Source organism: Leptopilina boulardi, unplaced genomic scaffold (assembly GCF_019393585.1).
Source record: "Leptopilina boulardi isolate dan_hultmark-lab unplaced genomic scaffold, ZJU_Lbou_2.1 LbouV2_154, whole genome shotgun sequence".
NCBI lineage: Eukaryota > Metazoa > Arthropoda > Insecta > Hymenoptera > Figitidae > Leptopilina > Leptopilina boulardi.
This window is the reverse complement of record NW_026137701.1, coordinates 730,611-748,439: the sequence shown is the minus strand read 5'-3', so window position 1 is coordinate 748,439 and position 17,829 is coordinate 730,611. Positions and strand designations below refer to the sequence as shown.

At 26.4% G+C, this 17,829-nt stretch overlaps 1 protein-coding gene and 1 long non-coding RNA gene across 3 annotated transcripts in view; one reads left to right on the top strand and one right to left on the bottom strand.

Moving 5' to 3' along the window:
* The window catches only part of LOC127276853 (activating transcription factor 3), a 63,842-nt gene that overhangs the window by 18,913 nt on the left and 27,100 nt on the right, over positions 1–17,829 (bottom strand). The window lies entirely within an intron of this gene.
* Positions 8,341–11,367, top strand: LOC127276856 (uncharacterized). The gene is made up of 3 exons (XR_007842268.1): positions 8,341–8,404; positions 10,196–10,374; positions 11,271–11,367. It is a non-coding gene; the product is annotated as an uncharacterized LOC127276856 (long non-coding RNA).

Genomic DNA, 17,829 nt, shown 5'->3' with positions numbered 1-17,829 from the left:
ATAGTTATCTTGTCTGCTTCTCTCTGCAAATTACATGTAGGTATAATAAATGTCGAATTCAAAATTAGAAAACACGTTGAATGAAATGATTATATTTAAAAAAAAAAAAAAAAAAAAAATGCGTCAACTCAAGTAATAATTTAAAATTTTCATTTTACCTTTTAATATTATTACACTGAATTATTAATAGAAATTTTACATTTATAATTTTTGTCAATTATTAAAATGAAAAATTTAGTTTGGAAACATTAATTTGAAAATTTACTTGTTATTGAATTATTCTTTATTATAACAAATAACATTTTTCACAGTGCTCTGCGTATATTTTTCTTAAGAACAAACATATTCACAGTGACGAATCCAGACAAGGCTTTTGAAGGAGGCTTTCAGGGGGGAATGGGGGGAGGGGGCAAATACCCTTTTGGCCATCCCCTTGGATAAGCCGTTATATATGATTTTTGCTCTATTCAAGTGTTGCGCGTGATTGCATTATTGTGAGCGCAACTCTAATTCATCTTTGTATTAAATATATAGTCACGGCAGGCAGGAAGCATAAATTTTACGAACACCAAACATAGAAAGAGTCGGTCCCTTAGAACTTTATTCCTCTTCTCTCTAAATGTATATAAAAAATTTTTGTGAAACCATTTCATTTTTTCACACAGCCAAAATATCTCCTTAATATATTCAAATTCTTTATCAAACTCTCAACATTCTTAAGTATACTGACATATGTTTAGTACTTTATATATAATGTACCCTCCTCTTATACAATAGAGGGAACAAGAAAAATCTGCATTTTTCATCATGGCAAAAAAAAAATTGAAAAAATTTTTCATATTTTTTTTTATTTTTTATTGATTCACCTACTCTCTTAATTTGAATCAGTGAAATTTCACCAGTCAAATTTCACTGATTCAAATTAAGAAAGTATATTTAATTAATAGTGTCTAAATAAATTCCAAACTCAATTTTTTATATAAAAAATTTAATAAAAATTATACAAAAAGAAATTCATTAAAATATGATTAAAAGAAAATTAAATTTTTTGTTTCTACTTTCTATAAACAAGAGGAACAATATTTTTAAAAAGATAAATTTTTGTAACATATGTATTCTTATGTAAATTATTTTTTTTATGTAGGTATATATTTTATTTTATTTTATATTTCATTTACATGTGAAACGATTGAATTTGTATATAAATTCTTTTATGCCACACATACTTTTAAAAAAAAAAAAAAATTCTTTTTCTATTCAAACTCTCTATACATGGAAATCAAATGAAAGATAATTACTCTCACATTATATACACACATGATCTTGAAACATGTAATTAAAATGATTTTATAATCGAATCACTCTATGTATATAAATGCATTGCATAATTTTTGCTATACATTTTTAAAAAAGAATTCACCTCATTATTCCTCTTGTTTATTTATTATAAAAAAAAATAAAGGAGTTATTCATTATTTTTTTTTAAATTTAATTTTAATTCTTACTTTTCAAACGAAAGATTTTGATTTTCAAATCATGGCTGGCTACACCTAGAGTTTAATAAATTTTTATTTGTTTTAAATAAAAAAATTTATTTAGAAATAAAATTTTATATAGCGCAAATAAAATTTTTATTCAACTGAATTAAAATTTATTTGAAACAAATAAATATTTATTTGATAACGAGTCAAGTAACTGATTATTTGAATCAAATTAATTTTTTTTTCATTGTATAGGGCGGATTGCCAAAATTAATTTAATGACGATTTAAAATATAACAGTAAATTAAACAATTATAATTAATAAAATTCGTATTTAAAAAAGTTGCTAAAAAAATTTCATTCATTTGAACACGTTAAAAACTTTTGGCTCTTACTATTCATTCTTCGAATGGAAAATTAATAAAAAAAATTTCTTTGAAAATATTTAAAATGCCATCTATTCCAAATTCGCCCCCCGTGTACCATTTTTTCTAAAGCCGATCCTGAAAAATAAAAACAATAAAAAAAATAATAGCGCCGTTTTCTATTATGGTAATAATTGATAAAGAAAATGGTTTTTTTCTAAAAGAAACGGAATTACATCTCGATATTATTACTCGATATACTTGATCGCGAGCCTTCTCACATTTATATATGTGGGCGTTACAAACATAACAATTATTAACAAACTCCCACGAATAAACTGGTTTGTTCCCGTTAAAAAAATATGAAATAAAAAAAAAAACATTTATATATTCAAGGGAATGGAAAAAAAATGAAATTAATTCGAAAAATTTGTCTTGAAAATAATTATATCTATAATAATATTTTTTTAAATGTTCCATCAGGTTTGGGAAGACAATATACTTAAGGTAAATTACATTTAGTTGTTTACGTATATTACGTATGTTTATTATGTCAAAAAAAAATTAAAAGAATACATTTTTTAATGGTGCGGGTGGGAATGTATTTTGCGCCCGCAACTATGACGTCAGCGGGCGGGAATATACTTTGCGCCCGCTCACCCTAACTCTGAGCGGGAATCATTTTTATTGTTTGATTTGACTTTGACGTCGAAATAAATTTGAATTTGATGTCAAAATTAAATGAACAAATGAATATCTGGAATTAAAATTGATTCTGACATTAAATTCAAATATATTTTGACGTCAAATTCAAATTTATTTCGACGTCAAAATCAATTTTAATTCGAGACATTGGTTTGTTCATTTAATTTTGACGTCAAATTCAAATTTATTGTTTGATTTGACTTTGACGTCGAAATAAATTTGAATTTGACGTCAAAATCAAATCAAAAAATAAATTTGAATTTGACGTCAAAACTAAATGAACAAATGAATATCTGGAATTAAAATTGACTTTGATGTCAGAATCAAATCAAATTACATAATCAACACCCTGGAGTAAAACCATTATAACCAAATCATTATATTTTATAATATTATTTAAAAATATTAAAAATTTGGTTGGTATTTAAAAATACTCAACTTGAAAAATGTGTCTTAAATAATCCAGAAAATTACTTTTCTAGAGTAGCTGGCGGAAAAAATTGTTGCCGCCCTGTGACGTCACTGAGCGGGTGGCAAAAACTTTTTCTGCCCGCTCAGTGACGTTACCGGGCGGCAAAATTTTTTTCCGCCCGCTATTGGTGGTTGAGCGGCAAAAGCCTACTTTCCGCCGGCTGTACTTGCACGAAAAGTCGCGTTTATAATGCATGTAGGACAAAAATATTTTTTTAACCCTTAACTGGCACAATTCACCGTTCAAACGTAAATGGCACAACGGGTTTGCTGTACCCGGCGTATTCAAACGTGTGTTATACAGCCGGTATTGAATATTTTTGCACAAAAATTTAATCTGAGGTACCTTATGATGTGTTTTTTTAAAATGTAATTAGTTTTACAGGGATTAATTTATTTTAAAGTTAAAAAAATTTTGAAAAATGAAAAAATTGCGTGTTTTTACTTAAAAATTCATGAGTTATATAAATTTTTAATATTATGAATCAAAAATTTAAGGTTATACTCTTAATGTATTATTCTTTAAGGAAAAAATTATCACAACAGCAGGACTTGAAAAAAAAGTATTTATTTAGCAAAATAAAAATGTCTTATTTCAGGTTAAAATTAAAAACCTTATTTTTTTTCTTTTATATCGAATTAGTTGTATCATAAAACTTACAAAATTACTAAGAATATGTGAAACTATTAAAATATAAAAAATATTTAAAAGCTACACATTGAATTAATTTGAGCTCGAAAAAATACTCGGGTCTACTGAACCCATGGTGTCATTTAAGGGTTAAATATTAATAATATTAAATATTTATTTAAATGTTTTAAAATTATTAAATTGAATATATTTTTTTAATAAATATTTTCATTTTTTTTTTATTTGCCAAAAGTATGAATTTAAATAAATTTTAATTGTCTCAAATAAATGCAAATAAAAGATATCTCCTTGATGTATAAACTAAAGAATTATACGATTGCAACATAAATATTGTAATATTACGAATTTTTTATTTTTTCATTTATATAGGTATATCTTCATCTTGTACCTACAAATTACTTAATTCTTTATAGCTGTCAGTCTAAAAGTCATTTCATTGAATCAAAATCGAAAATGTTTACATTGAAGACTCTTATATAGCTGTAAAAAGTTTTAGATTGCCAAACACACAATATATATGTGTGCGTGTATATATACTTTATGCATTGAATTCTTGTTTCTTTCTCTTTGCGCTTTTGCTAAAATCAAAGTCATGTCTCGTCTCAAAGTCTTGTCGAGAGAGAAAATACCAATTCTCTCTTTCTCCTTTCATCATTCCATCGCTCTCAATCGTTCTTCTGTAATGCACGATTACATAATATGTATAGACCAAACAGTTGGCAGAAAATCCAACGTTAATATATATATATATAGTATACCGTGAGATCTCGATCTTTTGCCGTCTCTTCTTCTTCTTCTTCTTTAGCTCGTCAAGAGTCGAATAAACCAAAGAGAAGAAAAAAAGTAAATTAATAACATTTACGATTAATTGTATTATTAGACATTCGTTCGTCTTTATTTTTATTTATTTGATAAAAAGATCTTCAAGTTTATTAAAATCAGAAAAAATATTTCATTTATATTCATATATATATTAAATTCTAAAAATTGTTTTCATTTCTAAATATTTATATATATAAGAAAATTATTTTAAATTAACATTATTTTAAATTTATCAAAATTTCATTGAAATTAAACCAACTGTTTTAACTTTTGAAAATATGAAATAAAAGTTTTGTTTATTCTTTAATTTGTTTAAATATGAAAAAAAACTTCAATTTCGAAGATAATTTAATTATTTAGCAGAAATGAAATTTTTTTATAGTTTAAAATAGAAAAAAGAAACGAAAGATACAATTTTTTCTTCTTTTTGTTAATCTGGCTAATTTTTTTTTAGTTCACTCGGTATATTATTATTATTATCTTTTATACAAAATTTTTAGAATTAACTTTTTTTTTTGTTTCGAATTAACGAGATTTATACATGTTAATCAACGTGAATACAATGACATAAAAAAAAAATATCAACGAAAAAATGTAGCAGTAAATTATATAGCCTCTCCTACTTCCGCCGCGCCGGATTCGTTTGTTTCTATAATTAATTATAATCCAAGTCTCATTAAGGTCTTTTTAATTTAATGACTATATTAAGTTGCAATTGTTATGATTCAAATGTAGAGGGAAAAAATTTTTTTTTTTAAATTTCCACTGGCAATTTTATCATACTTAATTAGAGTAATTGTTCCTTAATCAAATTAAGTTGTTTGACGATTGTTTCTTAATTAATAATTAAGGAAATTATTCCTTTAAAAATAGACAATATTCTTTTTGGTTAAAGAACAAAAATTATACTATATATATAAAATTATATATATATATATATACGACTGTATTTGTCATGAATGTATGTCATATGTATATAACAACAATTCATACAATGTCACAACTTAAAATTTTTCAAGCTTGACAATTGAGATAAAAAGAAAAATTTATTTAAAAAATGCGTTACTTATCCTTGAATGAAATTATAAGAATTTTAAAAATCTTTTACGACAATAATTTCGAAAGAGAAAAAAAATTTCGAAACTATTGTATATATGAAATTACTATATATATATATATACATATGCAATCAGTATTTGAAAGATTCACATAAAATCTTTTATTTGTGTTTATTTGAATCAAATAAAAATTTATTTATCACAGAGTCTAATGTCATTTTATTTGTTTTAAATAAAAAATTTAATTTAGCACAAATTAAATTTTATTCAACACGCAAATAAAATTTATTTGAAACAAATTAAATATATTTATTTGGCTATGAGTCAAATATATATTTTTTCTCTAAGTGTGTATTGTTTTTGAATTTGAAATAAATTTGTAATAGAATTCAAAATCATCAAAATTGAAGTGAAAAATACTTGAAATTATCGTGAATTATTTTTTAATTTACCACCAATTAATACAACGAAAAATTGAAGCTAATACAGAAAGGATTATTTTAAACCAAACATAGGGTTGTTGCATGTTAAAATTGTATTCGAAATACATTTAAATTTACTAGAAGGTATTTCGAAAAGACATTAAACAGGGGCGATTTTTGAATTTCGCGCGAGAAATGACAACGCGTCGTCTGCAAAAGTAAAACATCCACATAGTCGTAGAAACAGAAAATGGGAAAAATCATGACACACATTTAAATGTTGTTTAAAATAAAAATAAAAACAATAATGTTTAAAACAAAGAAAAAAATGTTGATTGTGAAGAAATGAATTAATTAAAGGATGTGATGAAAGTTCTTGACGTCAATAATTGATGTATTAATATGAAAAAGTAATTTTTTGCAAATGTGAGGTTATGTCGGTTTGTTGACAAAAAATATTGTGTACAAGAAGCCGGTAAAAAGTTAAAAGTGTTATTTTAAAGTGAGTTTTTGATAAAAAAAGAAAGAGTAATTAATGATCTGGTGAAAAAACAATGAAATTTCTATAACAGTGAGTATAATTTAATAATTATTTATTGTTGATAAGTTTGATGAATCCAAAACGATATGTTTGTATAAACTAAATTGTTGGGTGTTTTTTTTATTTAACCTAATTATTAAATTAATTAATAAAATAAATTATTTATTATAAAAATTAAAATCCAATATTAAAAATTTTATTTTTTGTGCATTATTTTGTTTCAGAAAAAAAGGAAGAGACACAATAAAAAAATAGAATATCAACAAAAAAAAGTGTTGAGCAAACGTTTTGGGAAAAAGCAATTAAAGTCTGTTACTTCCAATTATTAATTATGTATTTTCAAAAAAATCTAATTGTTTTTTCTTATTTTTTAGACTTGTTTAAAAAAACCAAACGTTCCACCTTCGGCATCATTTAATTTCTTGTATTGATATCGATGATGATGATTCATGATGATAATGATGATGATGGTAGTGATGATGATAATAATGAGGACAATAATGAGGATAAGGATAATGATAAGAATGATGACTATGATGCTACTAATAAAAAACAAACCCTGCTGCTGATTCAAACAACAAAAATTATTTATAAAAAAAATAATGTCAAAAAGGATTTATTGCTGCTGTACCTGAATACTAATCAACATGATGCAGATGCAGATAAAATGAAGAGGACAAAAATAAAAATAATAATTACACATCTTTTTTTAATAAATTCAAATAATATAAATTAAATTATGTTAACAATACACATAACAATTAATAAACGATTTATTTTCAGCTCTATGGCCAACATTGGAAGCAACAAAGTGGACGCAATTCATTCAACAACCTAAAAATCAGGACAATTGAAGAAAGAATCAAGCATCACAAATACCAACAACGAAAATAATTAATCAACAAACTTTTTATAAAAGAATCTAATCCACCCGTAGAGTAGAGAAAAGCAATTGTTATTGTCGCTTCGCATAATTTTCAATATTAAACTTAGGTTTTCAATTTTCCATATTTGTCAAAATTCTCAAATTTTCGGAAATCGCTTTTTCTCTCGCAAATTTTTAGTTTTGTAAATTGGTCTTTCTCTCTTATTTTAACTATTCTCCACCGGTTGTAGAGTGAAGAAATAGAAAAGTTATTGCATTTTAGATTATTCTTCACTATTAAACTTAGGTTTTCGATATTCCATATTTGTCAAAATTCTCAAATTTTCGGAAATCGCTTTTTCTCTCGTAAAGTTTTCTATTTCAAAATAAGGCTTTCTCGCTTTTATTAACTATTCTCCAACCGTTGTAGAGTGAAGAAAAGGAAAAGTTTTTGCATTTTAGATTATTTTTCAATATTAAAGTTAGGTTTTCTATTGTCCATATTTGTCAAAATTCTCAAATTTTCGGAAATCGCTTTTTCTCTCGCAAATTAATAGTTTTGGAAATTGGTCTTTCTCTCTTATTTTAACTATTCTCCACCGGTTGTAGAGTGAAGAAATGGAAAAGTTTTGCATTTTTGATTATTTTTCAATATTAAAGTTAGGTTTTCTATTGTCCATATTTGTCAAAATTCTCAAATTTTCGGAAATCGCTTTTTCTCTCGCAAATTAATAGTTTTGGAAATTGGTCTTTCTCTCTTATTTTAACTATTCTCCACCCGCTGTAAAGTAAAAAAATAGAAAAGTTTTTGCATTTTAGATTATTCTTCAATATTAAACTTAGGTTTTCAATTTTCCATATTTGTCAAAATTCTCAAATTTTCGGAAATCGTTTTTTCTCTCGCAAAGTTTTCCTTTTTAAAATAAGACCTTCTCGCTTTTATTAACTATTCCCCAACCGTTTTAGAGTGAAGAAAAGGAAAAGTTTTTGCATTTTTGATTATTTTTCATTATTAAACTTAGGTTTTCGATTTTCCATATTTGTCAAAATTCTCAAATTTTCGGAAATCGCTTTTTCTCTCGCAAATTAATAGTTTTGGAAATTGGTCTTTCTCTCTTATTTTAACTATTCTCCACCCGCTGTAAAGTAAAAAAATAGAAAAGTTTTTGCATTTTAGATTATTCTTCAATATTAAACTTAGGTTTTCGATATTCCATATTTGTCAAAATTCTCAAATTTTCGGAAATCGCTTTTTCTCTCGCAAATTTTTAGTTTTGGAAATTGGTCTTTCTCTCTTATTTTAACTATTCTCCACCGGTTGTAGAGTGAAGAAATAGAAAAGTTTTTGCATTTTTGATTATTCTTCACTATTAAACTTAGGTTTTCGTTATTCCATATTTGTCAAAATTCTCAAATTTTCGGAAATCGCTTTTTCTCTCGCAAATTAATAGTTTTGGAAATTGGTCTTTCTCTCTTATTTTAACTATTCTCCACCCGCTGTAAAGTAAAAAAATAGAAAAGTTTTTGCATTTTAGATTATTCTTCAATATTAAACTTAGGTTTTCAATTTTCCATATTTGTCAAAATTCTCAAATTTTCGGAAATCGTTTTTTCTCTCGCAAAGTTTTCCTTTTTAAAATAAGACCTTCTCGCTTTTATTAACTATTCTCCAACCGTTTTAGAGTGAAGAAAAGGAAAAGTTTTTGCATTTTTGATTATTTTTCATTATTAAACTTAGGTTTTCGATTTTCCATATTTGTCAAAATTCTCAAATTTTCGGAAATCGCTTTTTCTCTCGCAAATTTTTAGTTTTGGAAATTGGTCTTTCTCTCTTATTTTAACTATTCTCCACCGGTTGTAGAGTGAAGAAATAGAAAAGTTATTGCATTTTAGATTATTCTTCACTATTAAACTTAGGTTTTCGTTATTCCATATTTGTCAAAATTCTCAAATTTTCGGAAATCGCTTTTTCTCTCGTAAAGTTTTCTATTTCAAAATAAGGCTTTCTCGCTTTTATTAACTATTCTCCAACCGTTGTAGAGTGAAGAAAAGGAAAAGTTATTGCATTTTAGATTATTTTTCAATATTAAAGTTAGGTTTTCGATATTCCATATTTGTCAAAATTCTCAAATTTTCGGAAATCGCTTTTTCTCTCGCAAATTTTTAGTTTTGGAAATTGGTCTTTCTCTCTTATTTGAACTATTCTCCACCGGTTGTAGAGTGAAGAAATGGAAAAGTTTTAGCAATTTTAGATTATTCTTCAATATTAAACTTAGGTTTTCAATTTTCCATATTTGTCAAAATTCTCAAATTTTCGGAAATCGTTTTTTCTCTCGCAAAGTTTTCCTTTTTAAAATAAGACCTTCTCGCTTTTATTAACTATTCTCCAACCGTTTTAGAGTGAAGAAAAGGAAAAGTTTTTGCATTTTTGATTATTTTTCATTATTAAACTTAGGTTTTCGATTTTCCATATTTGTCAAAATTCTCAAATTTTCGGAAATCGCTTTTTCTCTCGCAAATTTTTAGTTTTGGAAATTGGTCTTTCTCTCTTATTTTAACTATTCTCCACCCGCTGTAGAGTAAAAAAATAGATAAGTTTTTGCATTTTAGATTATTCTTCAATATTAAACTTAGGTTTCCTATTGTCCAAATCTGTCAAAATTCTCAAATTTTCGGAAATCGCTTTTTCTCTCGTAAAGTTTTCTATTTCAAAATAAGTCTTTCTCGCTTTTATTAACTATTCTCCAACCGTTGTAGAGTAAAGAAAAGGAAAAGTTTTTGCATTTTTGATTATTTTTCATTATTAAACTTAGGTTTTCGATTTTCCATATTTGTCAAAATTCTCAAATTTTCGGAAATCGCTTTTTCTCTCGCAAATTTTTAGTTTTGGAAATTGGTCTTTCTCTCTTATTTTAACTATTCTCCACCCGCTGTAAAGTAAAAAAATAGAAAAGTTTTTGCATTTTAGATTATTCTTCAATATTAAACTTAGGTTTTCGATATTCCATATTTGTCAAAATTCTCAAATTTTCGGAAATCGCTTTTTCTCTCGCAAATTTTTAGTTTTGGAAATTGGTCTTTCTCTCTTATTTTAACTATTCTCCACCGGTTGTAGAGTGAAGAAATAGAAAAGTTATTGCATTTTAGATTATTCTTCACTATTAAACTTAGGTTTTCGTTATTCCATATTTGTCAAAATTCTCAAATTTTCGGAAATCGCTTTTTCTCTCGTAACGTTTTCTATTTCAAAATAAGTCTTTCTCGCTTTTATTAACTATTCTCCAACCGTTGTAGAGTGAAGAAAAGGAAAAGTTTTTGCATTTTTGATTATTTTTCATTATTAAACTTAGGTTTTCGATTTTCCATATTTGTCAAAATTCTCAAATTTTCGGAAATCGCTTTTTCTCTCGCAAATTTTTAGTTTTGGAAATTGGTCTTTCTCTCTTATTTTAACTATTCTCCACCCGCTGTAGAGTAAAAAAATAGAAAAGTTTTTGCATTTTAGATTATTCTTCAATATTAAACTTAGGTTTCCTATTGTCCATATTTGTCAAAATTCTCAAATTTTCGGAAATCGCTTTTTCTCTCGTAAAGTTTTCTATTTCAAAATAAGGCTTTCTCGCTTTTATTAACTATTCTCCAACCGTTGTAGAGTGAAGAAAAGGAAAAGTTATTGCATTTTAGATTATTTTTCAATATTAAAGTTAGGTTTTCGATATTCCATATTTGTCAAAATTCTCAAATTTTCGGAAATCGCTTTTTCTCTCGCAAATTTTTAGTTTTGGAAATTGGTCTTTCTCTCTTATTTGAACTATTCTCCACCGGTTGTAGAGTGAAGAAATGGAAAAGTTTTAGCAATTTTAGATTATTCTTCAATATTAAACTTAGGTTTTCAATTTTCCATATTTGTCAAAATTCTCAAATTTTCGGAAATCGTTTTTTCTCTCGCAAAGTTTTCCTTTTTAAAATAAGACCTTCTCGCTTTTATTAACTATTCTCCAACCGTTTTAGAGTGAAGAAAAGGAAAAGTTTTTGCATTTTTGATTATTTTTCATTATTAAACTTAGGTTTTCGATTTTCCATATTTGTCAAAATTCTCAAATTTTCGGAAATCGCTTTTTCTCTCGCAAATTTTTAGTTTTGGAAATTGGTCTTTCTCTCTTATTTTAACTATTCTCCACCCGCTGTAGAGTAAAAAAATAGATAAGTTTTTGCATTTTAGATTATTCTTCAATATTAAACTTAGGTTTCCTATTGTCCAAATCTGTCAAAATTCTCAAATTTTCGGAAATCGCTTTTTCTCTCGTAAAGTTTTCTATTTCAAAATAAGTCTTTCTCGCTTTTATTAACTATTCTCCAACCGTTGTAGAGTAAAGAAAAGGAAAAGTTTTTGCATTTTTGATTATTTTTCATTATTAAACTTAGGTTTTCGATTTTCCATATTTGTCAAAATTCTCAAATTTTCGGAAATCGCTTTTTCTCTCGCAAAGTTTTAGTTTTGGAAATTGGTCTTTCTCTCTTATTTTAACTATTCTCCACCGGTTGTAGAGTGAAGAAATGGAAAAGTTTTTGCATTTTAGATTATTCTTCACTATTAAACTTAGGTTTTCGTTATTCCATATTTGTCAAAATTCTCAAATTTTCGGAAATCGCTTTTTCTCTCGTAACGTTTTCTATTTCAAAATAAGGCTTTCTCGCTTTTATTAACTATTCTGCAACCGTTGTAGAGTGAAGAAAAGGAAAAGTTATTGCATTTTAGATTATTTTTCAATATTAAAGTTAGGTTTTCGATATTCCATATTTGTCAAAATTCTCAAATTTTCGGAAATCGCTTTTTCTCTCGCAAATTTTTAGTTTTGGAAATTGGTCTTTCTCTCTTATTTTAACTATTCTCCACCGGTTGTAGAGTGAAGAAATGGAAAAGTTTTTGCATTTTTGATTATTTTTCAATATTAAACTTAGGTTTTTGATTTTCCATATTTGTCAAAATTCTCAAATTTTCGGAAATCGCTTTTTCTCTCGCAAAGTTTTCCATTTTAAAATAAGTCTTTCTTGCTTTTATTAACTGTTCTCCAACCGTTGTAGAGTGAAGAAAAGGAAAAGTTATTGTCGGTGCTATTAATTTTTAATATTAATTTCATTTTTTCGTTAGTACATGTCGTCAAAATTTATATATTTTTCGACATCGGTTGTTTCGCAAAGTTTTTGTTTCAAATCTAGTCCTTGTTGTATTTATTACCTGTTCTAAACCCTGTGAATATTGAAGAAAGGAAATAGATATTGTCGGTTACCTTAATCTGCAATATTAAACTTCTGTTTTCTTTTTCTAAATTTTCAGACTTTTTGTTTTTGATTTTTTTCTGTTAAAGTTTTTAGTTTTTTAAATTAGTCTTTTTCTTTTTGATTTCCTATTATAATCTTTTTGTAGAATGATGAAAAGAGAAAATAAATTTTATTCTACTTAATTGAATATTTATCTTAATTTTTCTTTATTTTCTAAGTTTTTAATTTTTAATAAAATAGAAATATAATAGAAATAAATAGGAAATTTACTTTTTTTTAATAATAAAAGTGATATTAATTTTAAAAATTTATTATATAACATTTAATGTCATTATTTTATTACTTGTTTCGTGAATTATTATATTTGTTGAAATTATCTTGAAAATGTTAATTGTATTAATTAATTAGTTGTTTATTAAAGATCAAAAGAAATAAATAAGTTATTAAACTTTTTCTTTTGATTATTTCTTATTCGATTGTAAATTTTTTCGCATTACTTGTAGGATGATATTCATAGCGCTTTAGAATAAATTGTCCTGAGTTTTGTGTTAGAATTTTTCATTATGGAAGTAAAAAATTTTAGAAGAAAAAACGCTAGTCAAAATAATTACTTTTTAATATGAATATGTTTGTTATAAAAGATATGTATGATTCCATATTTTGATTAGCGTTGTTTATTCTATAAATAGGATTACTTTTTCGCTGTTTCACCCAAAATCTTCTTTGGCAAAGTGTTTTATCAAATTGTTTTTATTTTAAAAATAAGTAAATATGCCGCACGTTTACACAACTGAACAAAAAAAATTTTTAGTGGATGCTCAAATGTCAGGTTCCAGTATGAGAGTTGCCAGAGATTTATTCTCAGTAGAATATCCTGATTCTCCAATTCCGTCACTTTATACCGTGCATAAGTGTTTGCAACAGTATCAAAAGCATGGTTGCCTAAACGACGACCACCATAATGGACCACGAGTAAGTTCATTTTTATTTTTTTATGATATTATTAATATAACAATTTTTTCACTTTTAGATTTGTGAAACAACACAGAAAATTAAAAGGCATTAAAATAAGCTGCAACGCTTATTATTTTAATCCAATTTTGCTTATTTTAATCCATTTTGGTATTAAAATCAGCAAAATTGGATTAAAATAATAAGCGTTGCAGCTTATTTTAATACCTTATAATTTTCTGTGAAATTATAAATAACTTTAAGGAGTTTCGACAATTATTTTAAAGTAAAATTTTTATATTTTGAAGTAAGGTCAGTAAGTTAGATGAAAGTTTAATATCTGTACATATCGTGGGTTTAATTAATAAAGTTTTAAAATAAAGAGATTTTTTGAAATTTTTTATTATGATAGTATAATTCTTAATAACTTACTGTTATTTAATTTATACTTTCTTTACAGAGAAGAGTTCCTTATGTCATATCAGAGGAAATAGAACTCCGCATTTGTAGCTGTGTGGAAATAGATCCCCATGCTACATCCAAACATATAGCTAGAGATGTTGGAGTCTCTAAGTCCTCTGTTTTAAAGGTTCTGAAGAAAAATGGATACTTCCCGTATAAGGTTCGAAGTGGTCAAATTTTAAAAGAAATTGACAAGCCGCAACGGCTCCAAATGTGTCAGCAATTAATTGCTAAATTTCGGGAAGATCCTTCAATAAAGCGCAGAATCATGTGGACGGACGAATGCTCCTTTTGGCTGGATGGCAAAAGGAACGTTCAACACTTGCGTACGTGGTCCAGAACAAATCCTCGGGAAGTCGTGCCCACACATTCGCAATATCAAGCAAAAGTGAATGTGTGGTGCGGTATGATTGACGACAAGTTGATTGGACCATTCTTCATTGAGGGAAATTTAACGTCTGAAAAATACAGAGATATGTTATTAAATCTCATTGGTCCGGCGTTAGTTGATGCATTCGGTGACGAAGATATTGTAAGCAATACTGTTTTATTTAAAAACAATTTTACCATCATTAATATTATAAAAACGAATGTAAATTTACAATTGAGAAACAAAGCATACATTAAGAAATAACTGCCTAATTTTTGACAGTATACTAACTAATAAATTATTAACAGGAAATTTGGTTGCAACAAGATGGAGCTCCACCACACACTGCACGTTCTGTAAGGGAACTTCTAAATGAATTGTTCAACAACCACTGGATCGGTAAATTCAGCCCATCAATACCATGGGCAGCTAGATCGCCTGACTGCACTCCCCTCGATTTTTTCTTCTGGGGATATCTTAAAACAAAACTGTATAGATATGATCGAATCGAAAATATAGAAGAGCTAAGACGTCGCATTTTGGAAATCGCAGCAAACATTAGCCCTGAGGTTTTACGAAAAGTGACAAATGAAGAAGTCGAGAGAAGATTGCGAGCCTGCATTCAAGTGAATGGAGACATTTTTGAATATTTGTTAAGATAAATAAGTTAACTTTTTATTCAACAAATATTTATTTTATATTTTATTTTTTTTTATTTTATTTTTATTTTTACTTTTACTTTTATGATGACGAATATAATTCATTATTATTAATATTGATCTTATTTTACTCCTACTTGTTCTTGTTGTTCTTCTTCTTAGCCGTATCAAATAACTATTACAAATTCAAAATATTAACAATTTCAGAAAAAATAAGTAAATGCATTCATAATTAATTAAAAAAAAGAATATAAGCAATTCATTGCAAAAAGGAATTTAATTCAAAATTTAATCATAACTTACATGTAATAGAAAAACAACAGTTTTCAATTCAAAACAAATAAAAAATTATTATTTAAAAATTGTCCTAAAAATAATATCGAACTTAAAAATTAATACTAAATTATTTCATCTTTTGAGATCGAAAAAATAAGATTGAAAAACAAATTAATGCAAACCGAAAATAAATTTCTATTTCTTCACTCTACAAGGGGTTGAAAATAGTTAATAAATACTGACAAAGACTAATTTTAAAAATTAAAAATTTGCGAGAGAAAAAGCGATTTCCGAAAATTTGAGAATTTTGACAAATATGGAAAATCGAAAACCTAAGTTTAATAATGAAAAATAATCAAAAATGCAAAAACTTTTCCTTTTCTTCACTCTAAAACGGTTGGAGAATAGTTAATAAAAGCGAGAAAGCCTTATTTTGAAATAGAAAACTTTACGAGAGAAAAAGCGATTTCCGAAAATTTGAGAATTTTGACAAATATGGAATATCGAAAACCTAAGTTTAATATTGAAGAATAATCTAAAATGCAAAAACTTTTCTATTTTTTTACTTTACAGCGGGTGGAGAATAGTTAAAATAAGAGAGAAAGACCAATTTCCAAAACTATTAATTTGCGAGAGAAAAAGCGATTTCCGAAAATTTGAGAATTTTGACAAATATGGAATAACGAAAACCTAAGTTTAATAGTGAAGAATAATCAAAAATGCAATAACTTTTCTATTTCTTCACTCTACAACCGGTGGAGAATAGTTAAAATAAGAGAGAAAGACCAATTTCCAAAACTAAAAATTTGCGAGAGAAAAAGCGATTTCCGAAAATTTGAGAATTTTGACAAATATGGAATATCGAAAACCTAAGTTTAATATTGAAGAATAATCTAAAATGCAAAAACTTTTCTATTTTTTTACTTTACAGCGGGTGGAGAATAGTTAAAATAAGAGAGAAAGACCAATTTCCAAAACTATTAATTTGCGAGAGAAAAAGCGATTTCCGAAAATTTGAGAATTTTGACAGATTTGGACAATAGGAAACCTAAGTTTAATATTGAAGAATAATCTAAAATGCAAAAACTTATCTATTTTTTTACTCTACAGCGGGTGGAGAATAGTTAAAATAAGAGAGAAAGACCAATTTCCAAAACTAAAAATTTGCGAGAGAAAAAGCGATTTCCGAAAATTTGAGAATTTTGACAAATATGGAAAATCGAAAACCTAAGTTTAATAATGAAAAATAATCAAAAATGCAAAAACTTTTCCTTTTCTTCACTCTAAAACGGTTGGAGAATAGTTAATAAAAGCGAGAAGGTCTTATTTTAAAAAGGAAAACTTTGCGAGAGAAAAAACGATTTCCGAAAATTTGAGAATTTTGACAAATATGGAAAATTGAAAACCTAAGTTTAATATTGAAGAATAATCTAAAATGCAAAAACTTTTCTATTTTTTTACTTTACAGCGGGTGGAGAATAGTTAAAATAAGAGAGAAAGACCAATTTCCAAAACTATTAATTTGCGAGAGAAAAAGCGATTTCCGAAAATTTGAGAATTTTGACAAATATGGAATAACGAAAACCTAAGTTTAATAGTGAAGAATAATCAAAAATGCAATAACTTTTCTATTTCTTCACTCTACAACCGGTGGAGAATAGTTAAAATAAGAGAGAAAGACCAATTTCCAAAACTAAAAATTTGCGAGAGAAAAAGCGATTTCCGAAAATTTGAGAATTTTGACAAATATGGAATATCGAAAACCTAAGTTTAATATTGAAGAATAATCTAAAATGCAAAAACTTTTCTATTTTTTTACTTTACAGCGGGTGGAGAATAGTTAAAATAAGAGAGAAAGACCAATTTCCAAAACTATTAATTTGCGAGAGAAAAAGCGATTTCCGAAAATTTGAGAATTTTGACAAATATGGAAAATCGAAAACCTAAGTTTAATAATGAAAAATAATCAAAAATGCAAAAACTTTTCCTTTTCTTCACTCTAAAACGGTTGGAGAATAGTTAATAAAAGCGAGAAGGTCTTATTTTAAAAAGGAAAACTTTGCGAGAGAAAAAACGATTTCCGAAAATTTGAGAATTTTGACAAATATGGAAAATTGAAAACCTAAGTTTAATATTGAAGAATAATCTAAAATGCAAAAACTTTTCTATTTTTTTACTTTACAGCGGGTGGAGAATAGTTAAAATAAGAGAGAAAGACCAATTTCCAAAACTATTAATTTGCGAGAGAAAAAGCGATTTCCGAAAATTTGAGAATTTTGACAAATATGGAATAACGAAAACCTAAGTTTAATAGTGAAGAATAATCAAAAATGCAATAACTTTTCTATTTCTTCACTCTACAACCGGTGGAGAATAGTTAAAATAAGAGAGAAAGACCAATTTCCAAAACTAAAAATTTGCGAGAGAAAAAGCGATTTCCGAAAAT